Here is a 24,981-nt window from a genome sequence, read left to right as displayed (position 1 = left end):
TTCCTCTATTGCTTGGAAAGCGCTTGGTTCGCCATCGCTTTTGCCTGAAATGAGAAATCTGACAGGCTTTGATAAAGGAACCAGTTGACCTTTAGGGATCCTCCCCAATGTGCCCATAACATTGAAAGGGAAGACCGTTCAAATGAACGTGATGGTCGTTCAAGGACCCTTGGATTATAACCTACTCCTTGGACGAGACTATATATATTGCATGGGAGCCATCGTCTCCTCACTCTTTAGAGTAATGTGTTTTCCGCACGAAGGAAGAGTGGTCAAGCTCGTGGACCAACTTTCATTTCCCGGATCACGCATTGCAAATAGTCATATACCATCCCTAAATGGTCTCTTTGCGCAAGAAATGTCTCAACCCACGGTCCGTCCTCCCGATGAGCGCGAGTAATTCAGAGGGATATGACTGGAACCCAGGGGGCATGCGTCCTGGTCTGCTTCGGCAGGAAAACTTCGGGTATAGGGTAGGTTTCCGCGGGAGAATATGACTAGTCTGTACCCCGTCCGTGTTGGAATAGGGGTTATTCTAGAATAAGATTCACTTGTCAAAGTTATGTGTTTGGCGCTCGTTGTCACTCACCTTTGTCTATCTTGGTAGACATCGCCGAAGAAGTGTTTTGTTTGAAAGAACAATCTTTGGTAACCTGAACGAGGTAGGCCTCTCCCGGTTAAACAAATGTTTTTCCTGCAAATTGAGGGGTAACCTTGAAACTCTATTTTATACCTAGGGGCATGCAAACCTTTTGAAGTGCAAGCAAGGGGCGACTATTTATTTTTTAAATTTTTAGGTCCTCCCTTTAAACTCGTAGGTCTAACCCTTTAAACTCGTAGGATTAGTCGTTTCCGAACTTGCATAACGAAAGGATGCGGGGCATAGCTTTGTAAGGCGCAAGATCCATAAAAAATGGCATCTTACATGAGACATTATTATCATATGACTGGATAATCGAGCAGTTTTAGTGCATAGTTCAAGCTCGTTAAAAAATAAACATAAGATCGAGCAAATGTTTCAACCCGTGTTTAAGCTCGTTAAAAAATGAAATATCCTCCGGTAAATAACCACCGTGAATGTAACATTATCAGCCATTAAAGCCTTGGTCGTGTTTGCATCGTCACCTCCACTTTCCCATTGGCCGATCATTCACCTCCATTTGATTGTTTACCCATTTTGAGGAACAGCTGCGAAGAGTGATTTCATTAGCCCTCCTTGTGACACTGCCGTGATTGGAAAATTCCAACCCTTACCTGGAATCAGCTGCTACCCATTTTATCACTCGTTCCTCAAAAGACGAGTCTTCTTTAAGCTCTTTTCATCTGACTCGTAAAATATGAAAATATTGCCGAGTTTTGGCCTTCCATCTCGTTAAAGCGACCGGAAGAGCTATCCCTCCTCTAGATTTTAATCTTTTTGGACCTGAGGGATTATTGCACAAAAAGATCGAGCGCTTGTTTTGTTCGGCTCGTTAAAACTATCGAAAATTCATCCCTTCTGTATTGTTTTATACTTTTTCGGACCTAAGGGATTAGATGATGAAAAATGACTTTTGGAGTTATCTTTACGTACCTTTTCAGACTCTCTAAAAATGAAAAGGACCGAGTTATCTTTGTCGTTAGACTCGTTAAAAAGATTAATAGCGACAAACTTGTCTTTAGACGAGAACGAGTTTCACTATCGCTAGGCTCGTTAAAACATAGCGATAGGTTTGCCCGAAGGGCAAATTATAGAACAAGCATATGTTATCCTCCTCAAGCTTGACAAAAATAAAGAGGTACTGGTCAGCAATGACTGGGGAAAAATTGGGAAGAAACTCAAAGAACTTTTATTGGTAGCAAGTCGCTCTTGAACATGACACTTCCGCTCTGTGCCTGAGTCGGGTTGGGTTGTTTCATTCACCGATCACATCACCATGGTCTCGCCATACCATCCATCTTCGGGGTAAATGCTACCAATCCATCATATAAGTGTCGCCGATATGTTCAAGAGAAGTCATCCAGAGAAGTCAACCGTGTCCCATCCACTACCATACATTATACTTCATTCTTTCATGACCGCCACCCTAAACCATATATCATCATATCGTTTTCACCTACATCAACATCATTTGCTCCGTTCCGTGTCACTGATGTGGGATACATTAAGGCCCTCCTTTGACGGATCGCTTCTTGTCGACATCAGCTCATTATCCAAGAAGTTGATCTAGGAACACCCCTTCAGTACTTTGAAGCTTGCATGCCTCAATGGCAAGTTTCTCACTTCCGGCGACAGGTATACATCAATGACCTTCGACCGAAAGATTTTGCGTGGTGTTCGACGCCAAGTCCTTTATTCACACCACGTGAATTGTACTGCAGTACCTTGAGGGTCATTATCATTATCGGTGATTCCTCTCGCGCTTGTTAACAGTTTACATCATTGACTGGTAATCAAGCGATGTCTTTCCATGTTCGACTTCAAAACATTTCTCACATGGATCGACTTGTACTTAGAGTGAAGATCGGACGAGATTGAAGACCCCAGATCTAGTTTCATCCATCCGGGCTGCGATATATATTCAGGAAAAATAAAGACATTGACATGTACAACATTGCAGCACGGATAATCATCCTACCAAAAGGATGATGATTCCATCAAGATCATCAGTCTACTATCAGACGGTTGTCTGTCCTATGTACATAAAAATGAATTTATAAAGCTGAGCATGGGAATGCCCGCCTCAGCTAGATCATGAAAACAGTATGAAAAATAATGTATTGTATTGTATCTTATTACAGGTCTCCTCCCAGCATTGAAAGAACTTCGGATCCTCCTAATAAAGCATTTCACTCGATAAACGGCCTCATACTTTAGGGGGCAACTGTTATAGACATTTTTGTGCCTTACAACTTTGAGCATGAAATGTCCATAATCCAAGGGATCCAAAGTCCCTAAAAGTGTTGTTCCTGCCCCTAAAGGAACAAGGTCAACCAATGATAGCTTCTCCCAGAAGTTCTCCACCAAAAACCACTCAGAATCAGTCAATTCAGGATCAATTCAGATGCTCTACTAGCTGCATGCATTGCAATGCACCCCAGTACACTAGCTAGGTGCATTGCAACGCACCTAAATGCACTACCAGGGTGCACTGAGCGAGAAATGCCAAATGGCAGTGTCATTCCGCGAGGTGTACAGACACTGGAAGCTTCCAGAATCTTCTCCAATGACACTTGCCTCAATGAATTCGACCAGTGATGAGTAAGAGGCTCTCAGCCTCCAAGTGGAAGCAAGAACTGATAGAGAGAAGCCACAAGTCAAAACATAAGCTGACTCATCCTCTCTGCTCACATCTATATATGGATCCCTCATCCCAGAGATCCAGAGGCTGGAATTTTGTACTTTGCAGAGAATTGCTGTTGGTTTGAGATTGAGATTAGTACATTAGGTGATTTATGCTTTGTTGGAGGAGAGGAAGGGATTCCTTTGCTGGGAGGTAGATGCTGGATCGGGACTCACTTGGTTGTATCTCCTCTTGGACTTTCTTATCATATCAATAAAATTATTTGAGTTTCTCCTACATGCTGTGTATCAATGATGTTTTGTTATATTTGCATGTTTAGCTTAATCTGATCCTGAGCTTTTTATGAATGTATATCTATATCTTCGTGTAGTTTCTCTCTCTTGTGATCTTGCAGGAATTCGGTGAAGCTGGGCCGGTAAGGGAGCAGGGAGCTGGGAGCCATTGAAGAGAGGAGTGATTGGATCAACAAACTAGCGAAAGACACAGGTTAGTTACATCCTTTCTCCTCATTTACATTTCATAAAGAAGAATACTCAAGTAGTTTTCCTTGTTTGTTGCTAAGGCACTATCACACCTTAGAGTGGGATAGGGGCGTTCTGAATGGATACTTTTCCCAACAACACACCGGATTATAGTAGAGGCTTCCTTTTGTATCTCGCTGCAGCAGAATCAACCATTGGTATGGTTCTAGTTCAGGAGGACGATGCTCTTGCCAAGCACGTGATTTATTATTTGAGCCGAGTCTTAATAGGTCCTGAACTCCGTTATTCTCCGGTTGAGAAGTTGGCCTTGGCAGCTGTTCACGCTGTCTAGAGGCTCTGTCATTATATTTTGCTATGCAAAACTTTTGTCTTAGCGGCGGTCAATCCATTTCAATTTGTCCTCAGTAGGCGAGTGATTGGGGAAAATATAATAGATGGATAGTCATTTTACAAGAATTCGATCTCGAGTTCTTGTCTGCCAAATCTAAGAAATCTATGGTTTTCGCGGAGCTAATTTCTGAGCTTCCTTGTGGAGAGGATAGTGTTTATGAGGAAAGTTTTCCCGACGAACATTTATTCCTCATCTCTTCACTCGACCCTTGGTATGGAGATATCATTGTTTATCTCCAGACTTCGAAGTTTCCCTCTACTTTCTCCAAGGATGAACGTCGCAAATTACGTCACCTGGCTAAAAACTATGTTATCATTGGTGACACATTATACCGTCAAGGGATTGATTCAATCCTCTGGCGCTGTTTAACCTTAGAGGAAGCAGAGTCTGTGCTCAATGATTGCCACAGTGGAGCTTGCGGCGGTCATCTATCAGGGCTTGCTACAGCCCAACGCATCTTATGTGCCGGCTATTTTTGGCCTTCACTCTTTAAGGATTGTGTGGAAGTGGTAAAACACTGTCACCCGTGTCAAATTTTTACTCGCAAGATACGCGCGCATCCAGCTCCCCTTTTTCCCGTTGTCACCGTCGGTCCCTTTACTAAGTGGGGTATTGATTTTACAACTTGTAATCCGCCTTCATCGGCGAATCAAAAGTACATTATCGTGGCTGTAGACTACTTTACGAAGTGGGCTGAGGCCATGCCTACTTATAAGAACGATAGTGACACGACAACTTTGTTTCTTTTCAATCAGGTTATCTCAAGATTCGGTATCCCAAGAGAGATTGTCACTGACCATGGCAGTCATTTCCAAAATCAACTAATGTCCGAATTGGCTCTTAAATTAGGTTTCCATCAGGAGCATTCATCCCCTTATTATCCTCAGGCCAATGGACAGGTCGAGGCGGTCAATAAAACTCTTAAGACGATACTCCAACGGACAATCGATAAAAATCGGTCCAATTGGCACATTATGTTGTATTCGGCTCTTTGGGCATACCGAACCTTCGTCAAAACGGCTACTGGTTTTACTCCTTTTCAGTTGGTTTATGGGATGGAATCTATCTTTCCGGTTGAATTTGAAATTCCATCTCTGAAATTGGATGTTGATCTTCTTCTTGAGACTTCGAGTCTCGAGGAGCGCCTGGTTCACTTGGAACATCTCGATGAGCAGCGTCGAGATGCCGCCACGATGAATGAGGCCCATAAGAAAAGGGTTAAAACGCAGTATGATAAGTCTGTCCGTCCTCGAGTCTTTTCTGAAGGTGACCTTTTCCTGGTCTATGACCAAGATAAGGACGCCTTGGGGGCAGGCAAATTTAAGCCTATGTGGTACGGTCCTTTCATTATTAAACGAGTTTTAGAAAAAGGATCGTATGAGTTAATTGATTTCGAGGGAAACAAGCTGGCGGAGCCCCGAAATGGGCTCTACCTAAAGGCAATGGCTTCTTTGTATTTTATGTATATTTGTACATATATCATCGAGAGTTTTTTGATATCAGCACTTTTTGGTCTACTTTGGCAGGTGTTGATGGATGACTTGGTTTATTTTGGGTTCGCCGATGGTGCTAGTCGGCACACTCGGAATCTTGCTTCCGCAGCTTGGGTACTCTATTATCCAACTGGTCAATTGATGGCATCAAGAGGCGTGTGCATCGGTCCTGCTTCAAACAATATGGCCGAGTATACTGCTGTTATTAATTTATTATCCGAGGCAATCTCTCATGGGATCGACTCGTTGGTAGTTTATCTTGATTCTCAATTGATAGTGTCTCAATTAAATAACATTTATCGGGTACGGGATCCATCTTTATATCGCCAGTATTTAAGGGTGAGGTTGCTGCAAAGATCATTTACTTATATTAATTATTTGCATATTCCAAGATCTCAGAATTGGTTAGCTGATTCTATCGCTAATCAAGCATTAGACTGGCATATTAATCATTCATCACAATAAAATCAAGCATCAAAAAGTCAAACTGTATATATATATATATATATATATATATATATATATATATATATATATATATATATCGTAAAGCGTCTCGAGTGTACATATGTGTGTCCAAAAAATATACAAAATTGGGACTCAAATGCCCATAATCATGTCCGGCATATCTAATGCCTCGGCTCAGGATGAGCGTCTAAGTATGTCACTATAGCATTGGCCACGCGCCGAAAGATGCGAACCCAGTCACGTGGCATGCCAACCACATGACGCTGCATATCCGGAGGAAGGTCCTCTATAACGGCCATCGGTACTCGGCAGCTCAGTCTCGCCAAGTGTCGCTGGACGTTGTTTAGAGTCCGTTCCATCTCAGCAGCCGCCTCTTCGGCTCCTCGGCCACGCCGTCCATGCCGCGGGAATCCATCTGGTCGTACAGGCCCAATGTCTGGAACATGATCACCATATCAGTCATTTGAATCTCATCAAAAAATATTTTTCAAAATTCATCATTATATTTAAAAAATCCAAAAAAAAAAAAAAAATCATAAAATCATAAAATCTTACCAATCTCGCCCCATGCTACATTTGGTGGTAACGCTAAATCAGGATCTCCTCGAAAATCCAGTCCAGCATAGGGGTAGTCATCCACGGCGATGATCTGCTGATCCCACCAGGTGAAGAAGTCATCATCAAATGCAGTCCTTGGGACCTCCCCACCCCCCAGACGTTTCATCAGATTAGCCGATCAGCCCATGCGTGGGTCGCGTGGGGTGCTGATGGAAACTGCTACCCTGGGGCGGAGTGTGGGAACCTTCTCAAAAAAGAAAGTGCACAAGATGCTTCCATAGCCAAAGTTTTTAGTCTGACCCCTCCTGATAGAAGTAAGCTGGCTCTTCATGTTGGCCAGAAGAGGAGTACACCAGTCAAACACAGTAGTAAGACAGTCCAAATCTTTTGCTCTCAAACTCAAATGGTAAAAAATGGTGAGTCCAAAATGCTTTTTATAAGTTTTGAAAATGCAAAATTTTTTCAAAATTTTATTTTGTTTGGCCTCATGTGACTTTTAGCTTGGGAGCTTGGAATGTCGAGATTGGTTTGTTTTTTCAGGACATTTTGGACGTTTTCGACAGTTCGAGACGGTTCCATGACTGCTGACCCGTCATGGCAGGTATCGTGCTCTCGCTGGCATATAGGTTAGGGACACCATTTTTCCGTTGCATTATGCATACTAACCTCCATTTGACCGATACATCTGTCATAGGGTCGATCCCATCGTGTTATGGTTCGCAAGCCATCTTCACTCGCCGATTCTTTAAATCATGACATGATGGTAAAGCCATCCTTTACACGGGCATCCTAGTTAGCACCTCACTAACATTTGTTGCCCATGCTGCTCCGATTTGAGTAGGCTTGGGAGTCCTCTGTAGTCCCGCCACGACTTATGCGTTGAAGACTCATTCCTCTTAGCTTCTCCGCTTTGTTCTGGCGTTATACCCTAGAGGCTCCTTTGTGTTGAGTTGTACTATTGCATTACATGTTGACCATTTGCACCTTTTGGACTGGAGCCGGCTTCACTTGGACTCGTGTTTAAGCCAACTTTTGACCATGACATCTGCAAAATCAACCTTGCATACCTTTGACTTCTACAGCTTGACACACCTTGACCCGTGGAAGGAGCATACCTTTGAGTGTCACTGACCAGTTTTCACCTCCCTGCATTGAGCATAGGAACGTTCCTGTCCCGGGAACTAGATCATCTGTTTCACCGACACTCGCTCTTTCCACTGTACCATAGCATTCTTTTATTCTTTTTCCAGCTTAACAGAAAAAGACAAAAAAATTAAATATTCCAAAAAAGAGCGGGAACGGGACATTATTTCCATTTATTGTTGGCAGCTAGAGTCAGTCGTGTCGCCCTTGAACAAAGCACTCAAAACAAAGTCTCCTCCGCATGGGTGGGATTTAGTTTGACTTAGGTACGCCATAACCTTGTTATTGAGTCAGTTCTCCCCCGATTGGTTATCTCTTCCAATCATATGGAGGGTTCGTTCGTGCCTCCTGCATGGCGAACTTATACAAAGTCATCATATGCTGCCACACAGTCACATTGAGTCGTGCTTTTGTTCAAGGGAAGTTAGCCTGAGTCGGCCTCTCTGCGGTGTCTCTTGACTCATTTTTCAGTCGGCCATCCCTGTTGTTAGTGTCATGTCTATCATCACATCAGTTATATTGGTCCTTTACTCATGCCGGTTTGAGAAGGTCTCCATTGACTTCTTGCTGGCGGGTCTTTTCCTTATCAACGACGACACCTTGCTCTGAGGACAGGCCTAGAGCCGCACCCTGGTCCTATTTTCATTATTGATAGGTCACCTTGTGCTCAGCATCGATCAATATCATGGGTCTTTGACTGAGTGGTTTCCCTTGTGTTCGACATCAACTTACATTATCACACATTGGGATTCGTGCAGTACCTTGGTTTCCATTTGACCCTATTGGTGGATACCTCGCCTCTGTGTCAGCTTTCTTTATTGGTTGGTTCAGAGGGTTTCTGCCGTGCGCTAGCCACATTTTGTGTACGCCGGAAACGTACTTCGGTTGGGTTACTACATCTTTTTTCGTCCGATTCCTTCCACATTATTGGCCTACAGGTTACACTCGCGCTAGATTGATGGAGGATGCCTTAATGCCTTCCTTCTAACGGATCTTTCCCTATCGACTCCGACTCATTGCTCTGGGGCAAAGATCTAGAGTCCATTTGGCAGTACCTTGGGGTTTGCAGTCATTAGTGGCAGATCCTTCGCTATCGACAGTGGGAATCCATCATTGTCTCCTGATCGATAGATTCTTACAGGTGTTCGACTCCAGCTCATCTATTCACACTTGCTAGATTGTACTGGGTACCTTGACGCTCATTATCATTATCGGTGAGTAGTCTCGCGTTTGTTAACGGTATACATCAATGACCGGTAATCAAATGATTTCTCACATGGTCGACTTCAGATCATTTATTCCCATAGTGTAGAAATGTACCACGGCGGTCGGTGAAGACCTCAGGTTGTATCAGCATTCATTGGTTCACTTGACAGTTGCTCCTGTTGCTGCTAGTTGATACCACTCCACTCTATATGTTGCAGTCAGTCATGGCGACATTCTATATGCTGGCACCTGAGTTTGCAGTGTAGTACCATCCTATTCCATCATGTTCAGTTGGTACCTTTTGGGATCAGTCTTTGATATCAGTGATCCGTTGCATCTTTCAGGATCATTGACAGTCTTATATGTGATATTCAGACATGTACTTGTTCATTATGATCAGATGATCCATTATGTATCTTTCAGTCATTTATACTTGTATACTTAGTGGATCTGCTTGTACTTGATATGCGGACATGCTTTACTTTTTCTGAGCATGGGTATGCCCGCCTCAGACAGTGTTTCTTTCTGATCTCCTTCATTTTTGGTGGCTTGGCAGGCTAAATTCTGGTGAAGTCCTCCTCGGTTTTTGACAGACTTCCTTTCCATGTACTCGCATAATATATTTCGGCCATCATGTACCCCTTCTGACCTCATATATTAGGGCGCATCTGTTATAGCTCCAAATCTCACTCTTATGGTTTGTGATGCTGTACTCATGGCCTAGGGCAACCCCTCCTTCCAGACCTGGTCCTAAAATTTAAAAAACAGTGTTTTATTCCTTATACGCGACATTGCCCTGAGTTAAACGCGTGTATACGCGGGTCTGTGTATATCCAACCCGCGTGTATGTATTAAAACACTTAAAAAAATATGAAATTCCTTCTTTTCGGGTGGAGATCGCGGGTTTTACCTGCTGATCACCTGTTAGTGCCCGTGGCCCAACTGTTCCCAACCAACTCCTAACTAAAAAACTACTTTGGAGATGGTATAAAAAGACCTCAAAGGGAAGGCCTAAGGGAGGAGAGAATAGAGAGAAAGGTTATTATGCTGAGATTTTCCCCTTGACCAGGTCTGAAGTCCCTTGTGCCTTCTGCACTTCCCCCATTTTGTACAGGAAACCTTTGTTTCCTTGTGTGTTGATGTTCATTCACCATTTATGACATTATGGAGAGAGTCATGGAAGGAGTTTTGTTAGAGGCTTGAGGCTGGAACGGATCCGGAAGGAAGCTTTGCTTGGAGCCTGCTGAAGGTGACTCAGGTGAACATTTTCCTTTTTATGTACTTTATTTGTCTATAATAAAAAGAAACACATGTCTTGGTTCCCGAATTGAATATTCTTTATGTTAATGATATTCATGTTTTGAATTCATGTGTAAATGGTTGTTTGGATTTCATAACTAATTACCTTTCTTTGTAACATGAAGATGGTTTCTTTATAAGTTTTTATCCATGTACTGCTGTGTTCTTTGAATTGTTTGTTTTGCAGGACAAAAGAGAAGAAGGGAACTCCAAGAAGGGTTTGGACCCTAAAGGCCTTCTCAAACGTAGGACTAAAGGTACGTACCCTTATCATAGAATTTGCTTATAATAGCGTAATGGCTGTATGAATGCATGTTTCTTTGAATAGACAACTTTCAGTCTGCTAGGGTTTCACCCAAAAAGCCCTAGGGGAGTAATTCCCTCTACCAATCTCTTCACCCCATCATCCGATCACGATGTTGATTCACTCTTTGTTAATCTGTCTAAGACACTGGTCTACGATGATCCACCTGTCAAAGAAGACTAAACCCTCCAGATTGTCGAGGCACTTCAACCCAAGCTGATGGTTATGTCAGGCCCTCGCTATCCTGAGGTTGGTTTCACTTCTGATTAGGAAATTGTTCAAACATGCAAGGCTCCTCATCACTCATTTGTATGCATTGAAGATCAATCTAACACTCAGATTTCACTTTCTCCACTTGAACTACATGATACCATTGCTCATGCATTGGAGGAATCTTAATCAACAAGCACACTTGCGCAATGTAGGTGGTCTACCTTCCTCACGTATGCTTGCATATCACAGCCAAGAGTGTGCGTATGCTAAAACCGTGCATGTAGTGTTACACAACATCATGGTATGTCCACGGATTGCATGTCATGCACTTTCACTCAGTTTTGTTCCGTTGACGTTTGTAAGCTTGGAGTGTGTCTGTCTTCATTGTTGTAACTTTCACAACTGTTGGTCTGCACAACCGTGTTGCTCGCGGACCATGCCTTCACCAACATGGGTCAACCAATGCGTCGGTGGCTGCATTGGAAGTATCACTTCACGTGATCAGGCCCATGCACTGTTAGCTTAGGAGTAGGAGTAGTGTTTTCTTTTGAGTTGTTTGCTTGCATGCATGTTTGCTTCTTTCTTTGTGTGTTTGTTTGCTTACTCACTTTGCTTCCACATTTGCTTCTGCTGTGTGCTTTTCTTTTTGGTTGGTTTTCTTGTTATTTTCCATAGGTTAGTTTCACATGGACCGCTTGTGACTCTTGAAACAAGCTGGGTAAAGTAGAAGAGGACTTGTACAACTATCAACATTTGGTCATCTATTATCTGCTCTCTTATGTAAGAACTTGTTATCTTCAATCCATGGTACATCAATGGAAAACACGTGCTGTTCAAAGTGAACCTTGGTGAAAACACAATGCTTGCGCGCTAACTAGTATCACCTACTCTAGTCAGTTGATTTTGGGCTAATCCTTGTTAGCTTAGTCAAGTAAAGTAAGGTGAGGGGGAAAACCTTAACATGCACGTCAAAGGTATAATAAACTACTTATCTGCAGGAGCAACCTCTTCTGCTCTTAATAAGTCAGGATCCCTCTTCTGCCTCTGAAATGAATAGTGTTCTGCACAGTTACAAAGATTAAAAATGAAAAAATGAAAAAGTGAATTTTTTTTGAGAAAATGAAAATGAATAAGGTGAAAGAAGAGAAAGGATTCCTGCACCGAGAGGTGATGCAAGTAACTCTGTCGAGGTACTGACCAGGCTCACTAGCAGCAGTGCCATGCTTGTGTTCCTATGTGACTATGTCGGGGTATTGTCTAGGCCTGCTGGTAGCGGAGCAACACTAATGATGAAACTAAGACTTTGACGACTATACTGCATGTGCACCAATATACCCCTCAACCCCAATCGAAACAACTGTGTTGACTTGGCTTGAAATGTGTGTCAATCGACCTAGATCTTGGCAGATGTTACATCTCACAATCAAGCAAGTGTGAAAACCAAGGTGAATTGAGAAATGAACAATACTTTTAGAGGTGTTGGATTGTATTTTCATGAACAAGGTCCATTCAGAGAGCTGGATTTCTACTAGTGTGTCACCAAGTGTTGTAGTGGCTACAACCACCCTCCAAAATTTTTCCTTAGCTTCGTTTTGGAACCTCCCTACCAACCTTTCACAACAACATGTCTTGCTTCATCAAGTACACAATCTTTAGTGTTTCTCTTGCAGAATGACAGCCTGTCCATCAGATCTTGTTGCATTCCCCTCATAAGCTATTCATCCGGACTTGGTCTAGCTATAGGTTGAGCAGCGCCCTCAATAAATTGCGCAATTCTGGAGGGAAACCAACCTTCCCTCTAGAAATTGCACAATTCTGTCTGCCAGCCTTTTGGTCTCCAGAATTGTGCAATTCTACCAGTTAGGCTTCATCCAAAAAATTGCCCAATTCTTCCCAGCATGGCTACTCAATCCAAAATTTGTGCAATCCTAGGTAGTAGTCAACTGCTCTGCCTAGAGATTGCACAAATATTTTGGGCAGCCAGCCCAGCTCCCTTCCAGAAATGCGCATTTTCTCCCAGAAATTGAGCAGACTGTTGCATGTGTAGCTGAGTTGACCGGTTCCCTCCAGGATAGAGCAAAGTTGATTTGCATGCATGGCTACTTCTCCCAAGACAACATGCAAAGGCATTCCTGGATTTAGGGATCTAATTTTAGCAGATGGAGGCTGCATGCAAGGATCATTTCACAAACCTCCCACCAAGTGTCGCTCGTCCTAGATTTGTGGCATGTGTGGCACATATTCAATTTTACCAAAACTCATGAACTGGATGCTACATAGCTCATTCCTCACATCGACCTTGTGGCTCTGACATCCCACGTTGCATCTAGGAGTTGTCGAAACATTCAGCTACACTGTTTTGGGGTAAGCCCGATTTTCATGTCTTGTGTTGCATTTATGGCACTTTTTGTGTTTTGCTTTGTATGAATATTATCTGCTTGATTTCAGTGAGTGCTTGCTATCGCTTTGATACATACTAGCTTGTACTAGCACCATTTCAGTTTTTGTTAACATCTCACTGTTTTCGCATGCATGAAACTATTTTTCACAAATAGTCATCGATTCGGCGACTCGCCTCACCCACATGCATGTTGTTCCATTTTCTGAATCTTTGATCCATTGTTTGCATGCATGATCATTCACTTATGTTTACACTCAGTATCACCATGCATTCACATTCACATTCGCTTTGAGTCACCCGTTGGTAGGTTTGGGTAGCCTTGGCCTGGACTCTGCCTCACTGTTGGTACCATCCTATGACCTCCTTTTTCCTCCTAAAACATATCATTTGCCTACTTCTTTCCATCATATATCTCTTAGAACCCTTGGAAATTGATTAGTTAATAGTCCTATAGTTATTAAAATTCATTGAAATTGATTTAGGAGTTTTATGTTAAAGAATTAGGGATTTTTGGTAAAATGGCTACAGGAAGTTCCAACATCCTGTAATTGGTTCATTGTTTGACATGTGGCATGACAGCTGGGCTAGAACGAAGGGTAGGGATGAAAAGTAGAATGTCCAAGCATGGACGAATACCTATCCTACAACAGAACCGACCCTCCTCCATGCGCGGTCAACAATGGTCAAAGTATAGCATGTTGGCGACAAAGGCAGCAACAACAAAGCATTCTAAATTGATTTAGTTTTGTTCCTTTTTGAAATCAGTTTAGGATAGAAACATTTTAAAAATATCGACATGGTAAAAGCGGCAACAGCCATATCATGAATGTACATTCGTTTTCGAAATGTAAGGGTTGTAAACACATATGTAAATACAGTCCTGTGTAATCAATGTATTGGTAATCATTGTATCATTTGAAACGGAGTTTGAACTTAATATCAAGAACACAGTTACAGCTACGATCTTTGTCTTGTTGCGTTGATTTGATAATCGGTTGAACCACAGTCCAGTATACCTCTGGAATGCGGACGGGCCCTGCGTTAAACTGGTATACTGTTATTTCCTTTTTCATTCGCAACTTAGGGTATTACATGACATGCACAGTGATTAGAATTGGTTGTTGATTTCAATCGAATGTGTATGGTTTATGTTTATGATATCGCTTGAATAGTTCATCACTGGGATCGTGAATCGTATCCTGTAAGGGATTCGATCCTCTGTTGTCCTCTAAAGCAATGTTATGAACTCTGATTTCATTTCAAAGTATGTTTATAATTTCTAGATGTCTTTAGCTTGCATGAATATTAGTGAATGCTGAGTATTTGTTAAACAGGGGTTTCGTGTATGGTGTCTCTGTAAGGAGATTGAAATCTTGGTTTGAAGTGATACACAGTGTTTTAATTTGATAAATGAATTGAGTGACAGTGTGGTAATTAGGTAGATTAACTGAGTGACCTAAGTGTTTGGGTGATAGGTAACATACCTCAGTCTTCCATAAAGAAGTCTTGTGACCTACCATCATAACCACTTAGCTAATAATCCTTTATGTCTATATACTTTAGACGCATGCCTCTAAGTCTACGCATCCTGGTCGATAATAAATATAGCCTAGTCTAGCACCCTAGATAGGACACTACATTTTGGCGCCGTTGCCAGGGAGGCGTACTTAAAGGATTTAAAAAGAAAAAATTCAATAAACAAAAACAAACAAAAACACAATTAGAAATCATGTTCATTTATGCCTAGATTTAGAGAGAGTTTTGAAAAGATGTATTGAAGCTAATCTGTCCCTCAGTAATGAAAAGTGCTTCATGATGTTAAACGAAGGGATAGTATTAGGCCACTATATTTCTTTTCAAGGCATCAAAGTTGACCCATCAAAGATCCAGATCATTGTTGATTTGCCAATTCCACAGAATCAAAGAGAGGTAAGAAGTTTCCTTGGGTATGCAAGCTATTACTGAAGGTTTATTGAACATTTTAGTAAAATAGCTTTACCTTTTTTTAAAATTCTAACCAAAGATGTACTTTTCAACTGGAATGAGAACTGCCAACAAGCATTCAAACTACTCAAAAAGAAGTTATCAACCGCACCAGTCTTGAGAGGGCCTAATTGGAGCCTACCATTTCATATCTTTACAGATGCATCTAACACTGCAGTGGGTGCCTCATTAGGCCAAAAAGATGAATCTTGTAATTATGCCATTTATTTCATTAGCAAAAATCTAACACCTGCAGAGTTAAACTACACAGTCACAGAAAAGGAAACACTTGCCATCATATATGCTGTGAATAAATTCCGACATTATATAACTGGTTATGAGGTCTTTGTACATAATGATCATTCTTCCATTAGACATTTAATGAATAAACCAATAACTAGTGGCAGAGTTACCAGATGGTTATTATTGTTACAGGAATTTAACATCACAGTGTTAGATAGACCAGGCAAAGAGAACCAAGTGGCAGATTTTCTTTCTAGACTGCAAAATCGAGGTGAGGTTGTTCCGGTTGAAGATTCTTTTCCAGATGAAAATTTATTTGCAATTTCCATAGTAAATCCTTGGTATGCTGATTTGGCCAATTATTTGTCTACAGGGAGGACACCTCCACACTTTACTGCAAAGGAAAAGAAGAGACTAGTCAAACAAAGTGCTAGATATTCATGGCTTAATGGCGATTTATTTTACACTAGTTATGATATGATCATTAGAAGATGTGTAAGAAATGATGAGGTAATTGATATTTTAAAATCTTGCCATGATGAACCGTGTGGTGGGCATTTTGCAGCTAAGCGGACAACATTCAAAGTTCTTACTCTTGGATACTACTGGCCATCCATTTTCAAGGATGCCAAGAAGTATGTAAAGAGTTGTGACAGCTGCCAAAGAATGAGCAGGCCAACAGCTACAGATGAGATGCCCCTTCAGCCCCAAGTTCACCTAGAGCCATTTGAAAAATGGGCTCTAGACTTTATAGGACCCATTAACCCAACCTCCAATGGTAAGAAGTACATCTTAGTATGTACTGATTACGTCACAAAGTGGGCTGAAGCAAAAGCATTGGTTAGAGCCACCGAACACACAGTGGTAAATTTCCTTTTTGAAGAGATTTTTGTAAGGTATGGAGTACCAAGGGAAATACTGACTGATCAAGGTACTCAATTCACCTCAAAGCTAGTGAAGGACATCATAGACAAATACCAAATCAAGCATAGGAAAATTACCGCTTACCATCCACAAGCCAATGGGCAGGTGGAATCCACAAACAAAACTTTGGAAGGGATCATTACTAAAACTGTGGCAATGAACAGGAAGAATTGGGAAGAGAAGCTCAAAGATGCACTCTGGGCTTACAGAATTAAGTGGAAGGATACTACATGATTTACACCATATCAGTTGGTGTACGGCAAAGAGGTAATGCTTCCTATTGAGTTTCAAATACATACTTTTAAACTGGCTGCAGATTTGCAAATTGACTTGGACCAAGCACAACAAGAGAGAATTCAGCAGTTAAACCAGCTCGATGAAATGAGGCAGCAAGCAGAGGAAACCACAATCCTCATGCAAAAACAAAGGAAGCAGTGGCATGATGCACATATCAAGAAGAAGCAGTTCAAGGAAGGTGACTGGGCTTTACTTTTTGACTCTAAATTCAGAGATCATAAAGCCAAGTTTACCACCCATTGGATGGGCCCATACCAAATTATTCAGGCTTACGACAATGGTTCAGTCAAGCTCAAAACTATTGATGGAGAAGGTCATTCCTTTACTGTCAATGGTCATCGCCCGAAACTATACACTAAGCCCATCAGCAAGCAAGATCTTCTCCCTACAGTATCTCAACAAAGAGAGGTTGAGATACTGCAGCCCTCAGCTGCAGTATCCCTGCATTAGTTCATTTCCTTTCAATTTAGAAATTCAAAAAGAAAATTAAAAAAAAAAAAAACACAAAACAAAAACTAAAAAAAAAAAAAAAAAAATTAATAACAATGGGTTAGATGTGAAAACCAGCCTCTGGCACACTCTAACCCCAAATTCCTACTTGAAAACCAATTCGTTGGCGGGTAAGAATTCTCTTTCTTTTGTTCACTGTTTCATTTATCAACTGAATCATGACTTGAGGACAAGTCAAAACTTTAGTCGGGGAGAGAAGCATCAGCATTTTGTTCTCTAATCTCTCCATTGTAAATTCTTAAAGATTTCTTATCTCATCTCCTCACTGTACATCTTCAAAGCAGTTTGTTCCAGCATTCCAGATTTCAATAAATAAGTTGTTTTGTCATTGTTTTATCTCAGAGGGACCTGGTTATAAACATTATGCAGGGGGACCTGTTCTGTCCAGAAGACCATGCTACCAACACCAGCAGTAATGGGACCTGTTTAAGACACATAGAAGGGACCTGTTAAGAGATTGATACTTCAGGGCTACTTCAACAAAGTTTCATCAAGTTTCTACAAGGATTCACAGGTTGTTGGGCACCAAGACTCCATCAAATACCCATGCTCAATGAACCTGTATACATATAAGGAGCTACATGAACATCTTCAAGATTTCATAGGGACCTGTTACATTCGAATCTATCTTAGGGGACCTGTGATGAACAACAAAGAATAGTCAGCAATGCCAATGCGAGTGCCAATCCTACTCAGCATGCCAATGCAACAATAACCAACAAAAGTTCAATATGTTCCTTATTCCTAACATTTAATTTCTTAGATTAATTTTTAATGTTAATTTTAATGACTGTGACTGTTATGATCGATTTCAAGGGCACTACATTTTCCATCATTCCTTATCTCACTGTTAATTCTTATCATCTGTCATACCCCAACCTATTTCATACTTCTAAATCCATTACCCCTTTTCATATCAACCTTGTTATGCCAACCGCACCCTACAGTCATACCAACATCTTCCATTTGGCCGAGTACCAATAGAAACAGGACACGTGGTGGATTTTGTTTTAAAAAAAAAGGGAAGGAAACAAATGTTAAAGTGGGCCTATTCATTGTATTCCACATGGCCGAATTATGAATTCACCACCCGACATGGCCAAATGATTAAGAGGACTCCCTGAAATCATACCCCAGTATTGCATATACACTTCCAGCGCTCCTATGATGACATCTATACAAGCGGTACAATCATTCCTCTGTTCCAAAGGATGAATATGCTATGGAGTAAGTATAGTGGTTATTTCACCATCATTCTCAGTTATTTCACGCTAGCATTTGACTCCCGTGACTTCCACAGTAAGGATTGAAAGCAGTGAGTGCCACAAAGAGGGAAATATAACCATTCGGCTTCGACAAGGATTGAAAGCAGTGAGCGCCACAAGAGGGAAATATAACCATTCGGTTTCGACTCCCACCACAGTCACAAGACAGTCGACCGAGCATCATACTGGATATTAAGGGAGCGACACCACCAGGTAATAAATTGAAGTTTCTTTGTTGAAATTGCTAGAGCATGACCCTCTACCAAAATGACCAATATGGTCGAGACGAGCATGTTCGACAGTTCTCAATATCATGAAGATTGCATTTCAATTCTCAGAGAGATACAGTGGTTGCCCTTTTTAGAGAAATTTCATGGAAGTAATGAAGAGGTTACGAAGCAATTCGCCTTCACATTCAATGGAGAAAAAGCCTTGATAGGTAACTTCTCATATAGGGTTTCAGAGGACACCATAGCCCAGTCAATAGGGATTAGCCCAGAAGGGGAGAAGTACTTTAAAACAAAGCAATTTAAAGAGAAACCGTGGACTCAATTTATGTCTACATCCAGAGTCTCATCAGTTAACTGGAAGAAAGGTGTTCCAAGGAGTTGGTTGATGTATCCCTAGGATGAGATGGTCTATATTCTCCAAAAATTTGTAACCTGCGAAGGCCGTTATAGTATTGTCTATCTATACCATATTAAGTTACTGCTACACTTGAAAAGACAATGCGTTATCAGCCTACCATATTTTCTATTACAAAGCTTAACCAAGATGTCGAAGACCATACAAAAGCAGAAGGGAAATGAGGACAAGAGCCTATATCACTTTGGCTTAATTAAAATTCTTATTGAGCATGAATTGCAGAGAAGAGGGAAACCGTGGAAGGAGTTCTTAGCTGCTAATCAAATTAAAGATGAGGAAGACAAAGAAGAACTGCAGGAGAACTCAGGTTTCATGAAGGATATCGATGAAGAGATCCCAGTATCCAAAGCCAGCAAGGTACCTCCACCTATGAGCAGCATAAGGACTAGGAAAATGAGAAAAGAAGATGCTCAGAAGGCAGAGCAAGATAAAATTTTCACCACTTATTCAAGAAGAACAAGGAGAGCACCAAAAGCCCAGTTACAAGAAGACCAGCTTGAATCCAATGCACCTATACCAATGGATATTGAAAGTAGTGACCACTCACCACCAGGACCAGGAGCTGATATAGAGGTTGAAAGCCATAACAGGCAGGAAAAAGGTTCACCACCTCCCATTAAGAAACAAAAGAAACTGGAGAAACAAATTGAGAAATTGAAGGAAGAACTCATGGAGGCTAATATGTTAGAAAAGGTTATCAAGAAAGAAAATGAGATGCTCCGAGCGCAGAGTAAAGAGACCCAGCAGAAGAATGAAAAGTTAAGGGAGCGAATCAGTGAACTTGAGGCTGAGCAAACAGATATTTGTAAATGGGCCACCAAGTGGTACAACCAGAAGAAGACCCTCAAAGAAAAATACAAAAGATTAAAGCAGGAGCTCCATGGTCAGAAAGATGCCCAGGTGAAAAAGAATGTGGACACATTGCTAAAGGCAGCAGAGATCCAGGCAGGGACAGAGTTCAAGGGAAGCACTTCGGGGTTAGCATGAGGACATGCTAATTCATTAAGTCGGGGAGAGATGTTGGTACCATCCTATGACCTCCTGTTTCCTCCTAAAACATATCATTTGCCTACTTCTTTCCATCATATATCTCTTAGAACCCTTGGAAATTGATTAGTTAATAGTCCTATAGTTATTAAAATGCATTGAAATTGATTTAGGAGTTTTATGTTAAAGAATTAGGGATTTTTGGTAAAATGGCTACAGGAAGTTCCAACATCCTGTAATTGGTTCATTGTTTGACATGTGGCATGACAGCTGGGCTAGAACGAAGGGTAGGGATGAAAAGTAGAATGTCCAAGCATGGACAAATACCTATCCTACAGCAGAATCGACCTTCCTACATGCGCGGTCAACAGTGGTCAAAGTATAGCATGTTGGCGACAAAGGCAACAACAGCAAAGCATTCTAAATTGATTTAGTTTTGTTCCTTTTTGAAATCAATTTAGGATAGAAACATTTTAAAAATCTCGACATGATAAAAGCGGCAACAGCCATATCATGAATGTACATTCATTTTCGAAATGTAAGGGTTGTAAAAAAACATATGTAAATACAGTCCTGTGTAATCAATGTTTTTTGGTAATCATTGTATTGTTTGAAACAGAGTTTGAACTTAATATCAAGAACACAGTTACAGTTACGATCTTTGTCTTGTTGTGTTGATTTGATAACCACAGTCCAGTATACCTCTGGAACGCGGACGGGCCCTGCGTTAAACTGGTATACTGTTATTTCCTTTTGATTTGCAACTTAGGGTATTACATGACATGCATAGTAATTAGAATTGGTTGTTGATTTCAATCGAATGCGTATGGTTTATGTTTATGATATCGATTGAACAGTTCATCACTGGGATCGTGAATCGTATCCTGTAAGGGATTCGATCCTCTGTTGTCCTCTAAAGCAATGTTATGAACTCTGCTTTCATTTCAAAGTATGTTTATAATTTCCAGATGTCTTTAGCTTGCATGAATATTAGTGAATGCTAAGTATTTGTTAAATAGGGGTTTCCTGCATGGTGTCTCTGTAAGGAGATTGAAATCTTGGTTTGAAGTGATACACAGTGTTTTAATTTGATAAATGAATTGAGTGACAACGTGGTAATTAGGTAGATTAACTGAGTGACCTAGGTGTTTGGGTGATAGGTAACATACCTCAGTCTTCCGTAAAGAAGTCCTGTGACCTACCATCATAACCACTTAGCTAATAATCCTTTATGTCTATATACTTTAGACGCATGCCTCTAAATTTGTCTTAGATGAACTCAAGAATGTCTACCTAAAAATTCCACTGCTGCAAGCTATAAAAGACATTCCCATCTATACTAAAGCCATCAAAGACATATGCCTCAAGAAGCCTGCTAGAAAAAGGATTGATCCTCAAACCATTCATGTTATAGGACATTTAGCAGGCCTTATGACCAATACCATCTCCATGGAAAAGTATGTTGATCCTGGCATTCCCAAAGTAACCACCATCATTAACAACATACAAATTCCAAACACTTTGATAGATCTTGGGGCCGCAATCAATGTCATGACTCTTGAAACCATGAGAACACTCCAGCTCATAAATTTGCAACATACAACGATTGTTCTAGAACTAGCTGATAGGTCTAAAGTGATTCCTGAAGGGATTTTGGAGGACATAATTGTCTCACTGGACTCTTGGGAGTATCCAGTGGATTTCTTAGTTCTTCAACCCAAATCCAATTTAGGAGGGCACCCTATCATCCTTGGTAGACCATGGTTAGCGACTGCTGATGCATTCATAGGATGTCGATCGGGCAACATGATCATTTCAAGAGGGACCGAAAGAAAACAACTCACTCTTTATCCATCGGCACAATCACCAGCAGTAACACACAATTTGTGGCTTGATGATAAATTTAATGATAAAGAAGAAGTACAATCTATTTTTAGCATTGACCAAATCTATGATTTCCAAGAACAAGACAATAATGATTTGGTAGAATTATTCCTTTCTCAACCTGATATTTCCGAAAATTTGAGAAATGACCAATATCATGCTGCAGATGTACTTTTGGCCCAAAAATTTCAGGAAACATGCACCATCCAATCTTTGCAAACCACATTTCACGACATTTTTCCAGTTCAATCCATCACCAACACACAGAGTCAGATCATAGAGATTAGTCCAGGGAAAACTCTGAATATAGGCAATCACCTAGACTCATCTCAGCAAGAGAAATTGATTCAACTATTGAGAAAATACCAGAAAGCCTTTGCTTGGGACTACACCGATATGCATGGGATTCACCCCGACACATGCACTCACCATATTTATATGGATAGCACCATTAAACCAGTGAGGCAACCACAGAGAAGAATGAACCCCATGCTCCAAGATATTGTCAGAGAAGAATTGCAAATACTTTTGAGAGTTAATTTCATATATCCTATTTCTGACAGTCAGTGGGTATCCCCATTGGTTATAGTGCCCAAGAAAAATGGTAAGTGGCGCATTTGTGTTGATTACAGACAGCTGAACAAAGCAACGCTCAAAGATTATTTCCCACTACCATTTATTGACCAAGTGTTAGACACCCTAGCTGGGAAATCATCATTTTCTTTTCTTGATGGTTTCAGTGGCTACAACCAGATCAGGATAGCCTCAGAAGACCAGGACAAAACCACATTCACCTGTCCTTGGGGCACTTATGCTTACAATGTTTTGCCATTTGGACTTTGCAACGCTCCAGCTACATTTCAGAGAGCCGTGTTAGCTATTTTCGCTGATTTAATTCATGATTGTGTTGAAGTTTACATGGATGGTTTTTCAGTATATGGCAATTCATTTGAACATGCATTATAAAACCTTGAGAGAGTTTTGAAAAGATGTATTGAAGCTAATCTGTCCCTCAACAATGAAAAGTGCTTTATGATGTTAAACGAAGGGATAGTATTAGGCCACTATATTTCTTTTCAAGGTATCAAAGTTGACCCAGCAAAGATCCAGATCATTGTTGATTTGCCAATTCCACAGAATCAAAGAGAGGTAAGAAGTTTCCTTGGGTATGCAAGCTATTACAGAAGGTTTATTGAACATTTTAGTAAAATAGCTTTACCTTTGTTTAAACTTCTAACCAAAGATGTACTTTTCAACTGGAATGAGAACTGCCAACAAGCATTCGAATACTCAAAAAGAAGTTATCAACCGCACCAGTCTTGAGAGGGCCTAATTGGAGCCTACCATTTCATATCTTTACAGATGCATCTGACACTGCAGTGGGTGCCTCATTAGGCCAAAAAGAGGAATATTGTAATTATGCCATTTATTTCATTAACAAAAATCTAACACCTGCAGAGTTAAACTACACAGTGACAGAAAAGGAAACACTTGCCATCATATATGCTGTGAATAAATTCCGACATTATATAACTGGTTATGAGGTCTTTGTACATAATGATCATTCTGCCATTAGACATTTAATGAATAAACCAATAACTAGTGGCAGAGTTACCAGATGGTTATTATTGTTACAGGAATTTAACATCACAGTGTTAGATAGACCAGGCAAAGAGAACCAAGTGGCAGATTTTATTTCTAGACTGCAAAATCGAGGTGAGGTTGTTCCGGCTGAAGATTCTTTTCCAGATGAAAATTTATTTGCAATTTCCATAGTAAATCCTTGGTATGCTGATTTGGCCAATTATTTGTCTACAGGAAGGACACCTCCACACTTTACTGCAAAGGAAAAGAAGAGACTAGTCAAACAAAGTGCTAGATATTCATGGCTTAATGGCGATTTATTTTACACTGGTTATGATATGATCATTAGAAGATGTGTAAGAAATGATGAGGTAATTGATATTTTAAAATCTTGCCATGATGAACCGTGTGGTGGGCATTTTGCAGCTAAGTGAACAACATTCAAAGTTCTTACTCTTGGATACTACTGGCCATCCATTTTCAAGGATGCCAAGAAGTATGTAAACCTGCCAAAGAATGGGTAGGCCAACAGCTATAGATGAGATGCCCCTTCAGCCCCAAGTTCACCTGGAGCCATTTGACAAATGGGCTCTAGACTTTATAGGACCCATTAACCCAACCTCCAATGGTAAGAAGTACATCTTAGTATGTACTGATTACGTCACAAAGTGGGCTGAAGCAAAAGCACTGGTTAGAGCCACCGAACACACAGTGGTAAATTTCCTTTTTGAAGAGATTTTTGTAAGGTATGGAGTACCAAGGGAAATAGTGACTGATCAAGGTACTCAATTCACCTCAAAGTTAGTGAAGGACATCACAGACAAATACCAAATCAAGCATAAGAAAAGTACCCCTTACCATCCACAAGCCAATGGGTAGGTGGAATCCACAAACAAAACTTTGGAAGGGATCATTACTAAAACTGTGGCAATGAACAGGAAGAATTGGGAAGAGAAGCTCAAAGATGCACTCTGGGCTTACAGAATTACGTGGAAGGATACTACAGGATTTACACCATATCAGTTGGTGTACGGCAAAGAGGTAATGATTCCTATTGAGTTTCAAATACATACTTTTAAACTGGCTGCAGATTTGCAAATTGACTTGGACCAAGGACAACAAGAAAGAATTCAGTAGTTAAACCAGCTGGATGAAATGAGGCAGCAAGCAGAGGAAACCACAATCCTCATGCAAAAACAAAGGAAGCAGTGACATGATGCACATATCAAGAAGAAGCAATTCAAGGAAGGTGACTGGGTTTTAGTTTTTGACTCTAAATTCAGAGATCATAAAGCCAAGTTTACCACCCATTGGATGGGCCCATACCAAATTATTCAGGCTTACGACAATGGTTCAGTCAAACTCAAAACTATTGATGGGAGAAGGTCATTCCTTTACTGTCAATGGTCATTGCCTG

The sequence above is a fragment of the Pinus tabuliformis genome, chromosome 3_1, assembly GCF_031772625.1.
Source record: "Pinus tabuliformis cultivar Carrire ecotype Pingquan chromosome 3_1, CPIR1, whole genome shotgun sequence".
Taxonomy (NCBI): Eukaryota; Viridiplantae; Streptophyta; class Pinopsida; order Pinales; family Pinaceae; genus Pinus; species Pinus tabuliformis.
Note: the sequence above shows the minus strand (reverse complement) of the source record.